This window comes from Leptosomus discolor, chromosome 24 (assembly GCF_034619465.1).
Source record: "Leptosomus discolor isolate bLepDis1 chromosome 24, bLepDis1.hap2, whole genome shotgun sequence".
NCBI lineage: Eukaryota > Metazoa > Chordata > Aves > Leptosomiformes > Leptosomidae > Leptosomus > Leptosomus discolor.
The window spans coordinates 4,412,293-4,420,205 of record NC_141414.1 but is presented as its reverse complement, the minus strand read 5'-3'; positions in this window follow the sequence as shown (position 1 = coordinate 4,420,205).

Sequence of the window (7,913 nt, the reverse complement as noted above, 5' to 3'; positions counted from 1 at the left end):
GGGGACTTGGTGGCCGTTTCACGCAGCAGCTGCAGGCAGGCGGAGGAGGGAAGCAGCAGCGATGTGGACCTGCAAGCAGGGCAGGGGGATGCAGCTGACCTCCGACTCACCTCCCATCCTCAGCATCTCCAGAAAAGTCCCTGCGAGGCCTCGCTTGATTTCCCTGCTGGATTTGGGTGCTGTTTCCATCTGGGTGGATGAAAGGGTTCGTTGCAGGCTGAAATAATTTAGAGAGGTGTTGATGGGCTGCACGCTGCGGGGCCAGCTCGCCCGGCCCTGCGACACGAGGAGCTTTGGCAGCCGGGTCAGGCATAAAACAACCGCCGTCGGAGGAACGGCGGCGTGCCGCCCGTGGGGATGGGCTGTGGGGCTCGCGATGCTCCTCACGGGCCAGTGAACAGCCGGGGTTTGCAGAGCACCATCCCGCAGCACTGTGCTGAGCAGGGTGACTCTGGCTGAGAATCCCATCCAAACTCCATCAGCCAGAGTCTCCGTGGTGACTCTGGCTTAGGGATGCTATAGTACCTCAAAGGAGGCGAGTGGTTTTGTTTCCCCTCAGGGGGAGCAGGAGGTATTGAGCTCTGTGCCCTGGTTGCCGTTTCAGACCCGGTCCCAGCGGTGCAGCCAGAGGAACAAACCATGAGGGTGGTTGGTGCTTTTGGCCTCTTTTTCCAGAGGGTCACCCAGTCTGACCTTCCCCGTGCTTGGGACAGCTGGGCACCAACTCTTCAATATTGCCAGAAAGAGCTATTTTGTATTTTTCCATTTAAATCTCATTTGAAGGAAAGTCCATCTGGTTCCCTTCATGCTGCCAGAGGAAAAAGGCTGCTCTCAGGTCAGCTTTCTACAGGGCATCTCCTCCCTGGAGACCCAGACGAGGTCACGCGGCCAGGACCTCCATCTCTTCTCCTTTCCATTACAGCAACAAAGTGGGGTAGTGTAATTGATCACTAATTGGGGGTGGGAAACGAGCAGGACCTTGCAATTGCAAACCAAAGATGAAGTGACATAAATGAGATCTAAATTGTGACCTTTTTCCGTAAGCAGGAGTATTAACTAAGTGTGACAAATGGAGTGGGGGGAAAAAATAATCCTGTCTTCGTTACTCCTTTTGCTCAGGGCTGATGTGGAGCCTTTAGTCCGCTCCTGGGGAAGTGGAGATGGTGATGCCAGACATCCCTCCTGGCTGTGCCCAATGTCCCAGCAGCGTGTCGGACCAGGAGTTATTTTGGAGGCTGGACCCTTTCCATCATCAGTTCAGGGAGCAGTTTCTCTTCTTGCCTTCAGGGTCACTTTTCTGCATCAAGCACCAGCCTCGTGGCACAGCAGTTTCCAGCTTAGGGAGCGTCCCACTGGTGTTCGGCACCGCTGCCTTTCCCCTGCCTTGCTCAGCCCTGCACCAACATCTGGCCACCTCTGGAAATTCAGGCCCAAGCTGTTTGCTGTTCCAGTGGCAAATGGGGTTGTGATCTGATGGATCAGGCTCATCCACCACTGGACACGCTCCTGTCACGGCTGCAAGGTTCCCCCCCTCCATGAAATTGCCCTGAGGTTCTCGCTGGGTCACGGCGTTGCTGGCCCATGAGTTCACGCCAGGACACGGGCAGAGCTTTCCCCAGTTCAGGGACTGCTCGATGCTGGGCTGAGGACCTGTCAATGCTGGCTCGATACTGTGCCACTGGGGTCCAGCTCAGCTGTCACCATCTCGGTGACTTCCCACTTTCCCAAGAGTCTTAAGAAATGGGTCTTTTTTTTTTGCTGTTTCATTTTTTAACAGCTCTGCCCCGTCTCTCCATTTCTCTCCCTGGGGTCACTTCTGGCTATGCCCCCTCGCCAGAAACCAGGAGACACCGTGTCCCTGCTGGGCTGCTGCTGTGGATGGGTGGAGCTGAATTTTTCCTCCTTCACTGATGGTTTTCCAAATTTCCCTGTTTACTTTTGCAGAAAGATGCTCTTTGGGGGGATGTCACTAAAGGGCTGTCACTAAGAGGATGTCACTGAGGATTTCAAATGCGTTCATTTGTGACACCCCCTCTACGATAACGTGTCATTTTTATTGTTCATATTTCAATAACTAAAGGTCAAATGGAAGCCTGGCTGGCTGGGAAGTCTGATGTTAATTACTCTGATGAGTAAAAGTCTCTGGCTTACTGCTCTGTGCTCCGCTGTCCCAGATACTGGGGCAGCGTGACGCTGGCTGGCCGGACCCTGGGCACCATTGGGTGTCCTGTGGCCATGAGCAGCAATGTAGGGGTGTTGAGGGGCTCCTGGGGTCGAGGCATCCCAAGGGATGCTCCTGCCCTCGAAGAGCTTGACTCGGACATCCTGGTCTGGTCCTCTGGAGGTACAAGGGTCTCTGCTGATTTCACAAGACCCCCGGGTTCTGTTTGGCTTTGCCAACGAATCTCTTCTTCAAGAGGCTCCCGTGCGCAGACCTTGCACCAGAGCCTCCTCGATGGAGGGGCAGGTCCTGTGCAGTACCCGGGGAGAGCAAACTCATTCCCCGGCTCCTCCATCAAATTGCTCTAGAAAGGAGTTAAAATACAAGTTTTAAGTAGATGTGCCTTAAAATACAAGGCACAGGGGCTGGGCGGTGGCAAGTGCTCTGGAGGTGTGAGAGCACAGAGGGCTGGGGAGCTGTGCTGGTGGTGGCAAATGGGACTGGAGGAGGTTTTAGGCCGCTTCACCCACGTGCTGGTGGGTCCCGTTTCGCAAGGATTAAGATGTATTTGCAGACCAAAAACCTTAAGTAACTTGAAGCGGAGGTTGCTAAGTGACGCTGGAGCTGCCAGAAACAAATGCCCAGACCATCAGCTGAGACCCTGATTGTTCAGAGGGCTGGGAGTGACGGGCTCACGTAACACGTGCGAGGCTTTGCTAAGGCAAGCCTAGGTGGTCTCTAAAGCAAGCTTAAATGCCATGTTCACACCGCACAGAAGGGTCCAGAGGCAAAGCCGCTCCGGGCTTTGCTGCCTGCAGGGAGAGCAGGAGAGGGGCTGGTAAGCACAGGCGGTTGAGCAGATTTTGGTTTACTGCAATTCAGTTTCAGCAGGTTTGCAGTAAATACATGGGCATGTCCAGCTTGCTGGAATTTGTATTAAATTTTGCTTTATCCATCCCCAGTAGCTGGAGCCTGGCCTTCAGGAGCAGCAAGCTGAGCTGCTTGGATGGTGATGCCTCCGAGCATCACCCCCGGTGCTTCCTCCACCCCTGCTGGATCGCAGGGAGGTGCTGGAGTGTGCAAGGTGCCACACACGTCCCCGCAGTGCAAAAGAAATCTGCTTCCTTTCCAATTATCGCTTCGCTTGGGCATTAGAGGAGCCCCATCTGCTCTGCAGCTGCCAGCACTGTGTAACCGAAACAGATATTTGTGCATCGACACCGTGGAGGCTGCAGTCCCTCAAAGCACATACACTGGATTGACTCTCCAGAGAAAATCCTTGCTGAATTGCATCACATCGTAGTTGCTGATGGTGCTGCCAACTTTCCCCCGCAGGTGCAGAGGACAGGCTGAGGTGTTTCTGGGCTGTTTCCCCAGAGCAGGGCTTGGTTTGGGTTGCTCTTGCCTTTATTTTAAATATTGGGTCTGAGTCACTTCCACACGTGTGTGTGCATCAGCCCCCCGTGCTGCAGGGTCCCGGGGGGGACACGACGTTCCCCAGCTGAAGAGATGCGATCGTGCCCGGGATCTGCGCTGGCCTTTTCCCGTCCTGCTGCCAGCCCCGAAGCTCTCCCTGTCGCTGTTGTCCCAGCCCTGCCGTGACCTCAGGCCAGCCTGGAGAGGCTGGTGCATCCCCTGGCTCCACCAGCAAACCCCGACACGTCCGTGGCAGATTGCCTTGCAGCGGTTGCTGATGTTGGGGAGTAGCACCGCTCCTTCCTTGCTGCCTGCTCTGTTGGCGTGCGTCCCTGCCAGGGCACGAGTGGGATTGTGTGCGTGTGCATCCCCACCACTGAGAGCGAAACGGGAGCGTGGGGGAGGATGAGGTGAATGGCTGAGGGTATCACTGGTGATCCTGTGACCTTCTGGTGGCTGGGAACGTGGGTGCTTGCCTCCCCCGCCAGGGAGAAGTCTGGGTCCCCCAGGCAGAGCAGACAAGGGGAAGGACTTCTGGAGCGGGGAATGAGCTGGGATTGTCAGTCACTGGCTGAAGCCCTGCCACCTTGCACCCCTCCAGGGGCTGGGTGTGACCCCAGCTTGGGGGTGGCTGGGGAAGCGGAGGAGCCCCTGCAGCGCTGAGCCTGAGCCAGCAGGTTTTAGGTGAATCCCTTCGTCTTTTGCTTTGGGGTAGTGATGCTTTCCTGGAGGAATTTTAACTTTTCTGGAGTGCTGCATGCTGTTCATTCTCTGGGACCCCAAAAGTGAGGTTTTGCCCTCCCATAAGCAGCGCCCAGACGGGGCCGACAGGAGCACGCAGGGAGGCTGCAGGGAATGGCCCTGAGCTGGCCATGGTGGTGCTGGGCTCGGACGCTCTCCTGTTTGTAAGAGGATCCTTCAGGGTACAAAGCGTGATATAATTTTTATATATATATATATGATGGGGCAAGCTGCAATGGTCAGGTCACACATCGGGCTGGAGTAACACTAATGATGCTGCCCCTCTCTGGGAGGTACCTGTGTGCCATGTCCTTGGGCTTCAGGGGCATTTATTTGGGATTTCTGTGCTGGATGCCGTGGAAAGGTGATTTACAGTTGTTTCCTTGTGCTGTTTTCTCCAGAGGAGCCGGGGCCGGCTGTGCCAGACACTTTGCCGTTTAAACATCCCCAGTCTTGGATGTCACAGCAGACCCAGATGTCGGTGCGGCCCCGGACCTGCAGAACGGTGAGCGCTCCCTGGGCTTGAGAGGGATGAGGTGGGGAATCAGCATCATCGCTGCTCTTGCACCCCATGGGGTTTGTACACTGGGATGCTTGAAATCCAGCTCATTTTTAGCTCGTGGCCATCCCTGCTTGGTGGCATTAGCTCCTGCCTGTCCCCACCCTCACTTTGCAGCGTGGAGCATTTGGTACCATCGAGCCGGGGGTTTATCCCACGTAACAGCTGAGAAATCTCCTGCTTGTTGCCATGACCCCAAAATGAGCAAGAAGTAACTCAAGTGGGGACATGAAGCAGAGCTCAGGGGCGTTAAGCCCTGGTACTCGCGCTGAGGTTGCTGGCAGACAGCAGCGGGGACCCCAGCCTTGGCCGCACCGGGATGTGTGCGCAGCATCGGTTTGAGAAGCAGCAGTTTGGGGTTTGGACAAGTTTCATGGGCTTCGGGAGTCCACCAGCTCCATCCTGGGAGAGAGGCTCTGGAGGCTTTGTCCCTTGTCCTGCTGTCGAGGTGCCAGACAGGGAGTTAAGCGATACGGCCCTGCTGTCTCCTTCCCCTCCCGCCATGGAGACTTCTGACTTTTGGGAACCTCTCTGGGGCTGCGTTTGGGAAAGGAGATGCTCTCCTGGTCCTACAGCCACAGCTGATGCCCCAAAGCTGTAGATCTGGGGACTGACGCCAGCGTGTCTCGCTCCAAATGTCACTGCTTGCTGCAATCTCCAGCCTGGAGGAGCTGTGGGGGCAGCGCAGCTGGACCCCCCTGAGGCCTGGCTGGCCCCCTCCGAAATCTGAGCAGCGAGGCTGGGAGGGATCTGCTCTCCATAGGGCTCAGGCAGGGCTGGGATGAGTCCCCTATCCCCCTCCCCTCTCGGGGGCTTATTACAGCAGGGGGTTTGGTCTCACTGCTGCGTGGCAGGACGAGGTATAGATTGCAATATCAAGCGTTATTTCAGCGTGTAATGGCATTTTGCTTTCTTTGCTCGCAGCTCCCATGATCATAATTGGGATGGCAATAAAATTGCCAATGCAGCAGCTGCAGACAGGTCTTAAAAAATGCATTCAGCCCAGGATTGATGCTGAGCAGAGCTGAAAGGTGGAGGGAAGGCTGTCACTCTGTGCTCCCCTTGCCTGGGATTCCTGCTCCAAGCAAGGTTTCCAGCAGACTGGGGGCTCCATATCTGCACCTCTCACCCCCCTGCAGCCGCAGAGGTTTGCTCGCAGAGCTATGAGCTTGTTTTCCTGCACAGAGCCGAGCAGTCCTGCTGGGACCGGGTTGTTTTCCACCCATGGCTGCTTCTCCCGCCCTGTTCTCGGAGCAGACATCTGTCTGTCAGTCTGACCTGTCAGTCTGTTCATCCTGCCCACGAGTCCAACCATCCGGTTGAATTAAAGCCTCCCGAATGATGTGTCGCCCTCCCGAGGTGCGGTGCCCGTGCACTGGCAGCAGCCAGCCCCAGGGCTCCGGGCTCCCTCTCTGGAGGGAAGCTGGGCTCACCGGCATGCCAGGCACCCCTGCACTGCCCTGCTGTGCGTGGAGGCACTCCGTGGGGCTGAGCCCTCAGGAACAGGCTCCTTCCTCAGGGGCAAGCCTGGAAATGGCTGTCATTTATCCGTGAGCCTCGGAGAGGCGGCCGGGACTGCTTTGACTTCATTTTGTGCAGCACCTGGCACCGCCGTGGGTGCCACCACAGTTCAGGTAAGCGATTAAGAGTAGACTTTGCCATCAAAGGTCCAGCGCTGGCAGCTAGAGGCATCGATCATGGCGTGATTTATGTGCCAGCCCCGCCAAGGGGCTCAGACCAGCATCACCGAGGTGCTGAGCTTAATGAAACGACCTAATCTAACGAGGGCTGGCACGCCGGACCAGGTGGACAAATGAGGTCGTTTGCTGGGGCAAAGCCTGCGGGGAAGCAGCTGGTGCTCGGGCTGCTGCAAAGTCCCTGGCCAGTGGCGTGGGGAGGGCTTTGCTGGCTGGACTGGGGCTGGGGCCGGGGGGGGGGGTGGCTGCTCGTGTGCCAGCCCAAGCGCTCCGCACACCCCCGAGCAGTGTCATCAATCAGCTTTCTGAAAGGTGGCTAATTACAGCGTATGCTTTTCTGTCATGATTATTAATCATCTTGCTCCTGTAGTTCATTTATTACGGAGCTGCCTGGGTTAGAGGAGCGAAGGTGCAGGGTCCCTTCGTGTGACGAGGTGGCATATTCCTCCTGCTGCTTGCGAGCCCCTTTGGGTGATGTGTCCGCAGGACACGGGTGCTCCCAGCGTGGGGGGACAGCGTGGGGTGTCCCCACCACTGGCCCCAGCACAGCCTGTGCTCTTCCTGGGGTCATCCTGCTTGGCCAGACTCCAGCGAGTTCCCTCTGTCCCCTTTCCACGTGGCTCCAGCCAAGCACGGCACGCTGGCTTTGGTGCTCTCCTCCTCCGAGGTTTTGCTCCTGGGGTGTTGCTCCCAGGCTCTGTTTTGGCAGCCCTGGCGCAGAAGCTAAGTGATGAGCTCGTAAAGCGGCCACACGCCCTGGGAGGCAGGAGGGGGAAGCAGCTGCAGGAGAAAGAGCAAATTCCCCTCTCTCATTTAATGATCTTTATTTGTGTCTCCGTGGGGGCAGGAGCTCTTGCCAGGAGCATAGCCCTGTTTTCCAAGATGCTCTGCTCGCAGCCAGGATACGTGTGTGCCTGACTGTCACGTCTGTGCTGGCCGGGGCTGTTATGGGCTTGTGTTTCATAAATCTCTCAGCAACATCGTGGCATGTGCTTTAAAACTGAGAGATGCCAGGAGGATGTTTGCCCAGGACTTATGTTCCCCATCCCCGCTCCCAGCACTGGGCCAGGAAGAAACCTGAGTATGGGCAAACCTTGGGCCCTGGGTTGGTTGAGATGGGGGGCTTTGGTTGAGATGGGGGGCTTTGGTTGAGATGGGGGGCTTTGGTTGAGATGGGGAGCTTTGCAAAGCCCAGAGCCCCTGGGCTGTATCCTGCCCTTTGGTGGGAGAGGAGGAAGGTGGGTTTACAGGAGGAGGAGGCTCTTAGACCCGGGCTGCATTCTAGACCCTCATTGCTGGGTCCTCTCCCAGCTGGGTGGGTGCTGAGGGACAAGGACAG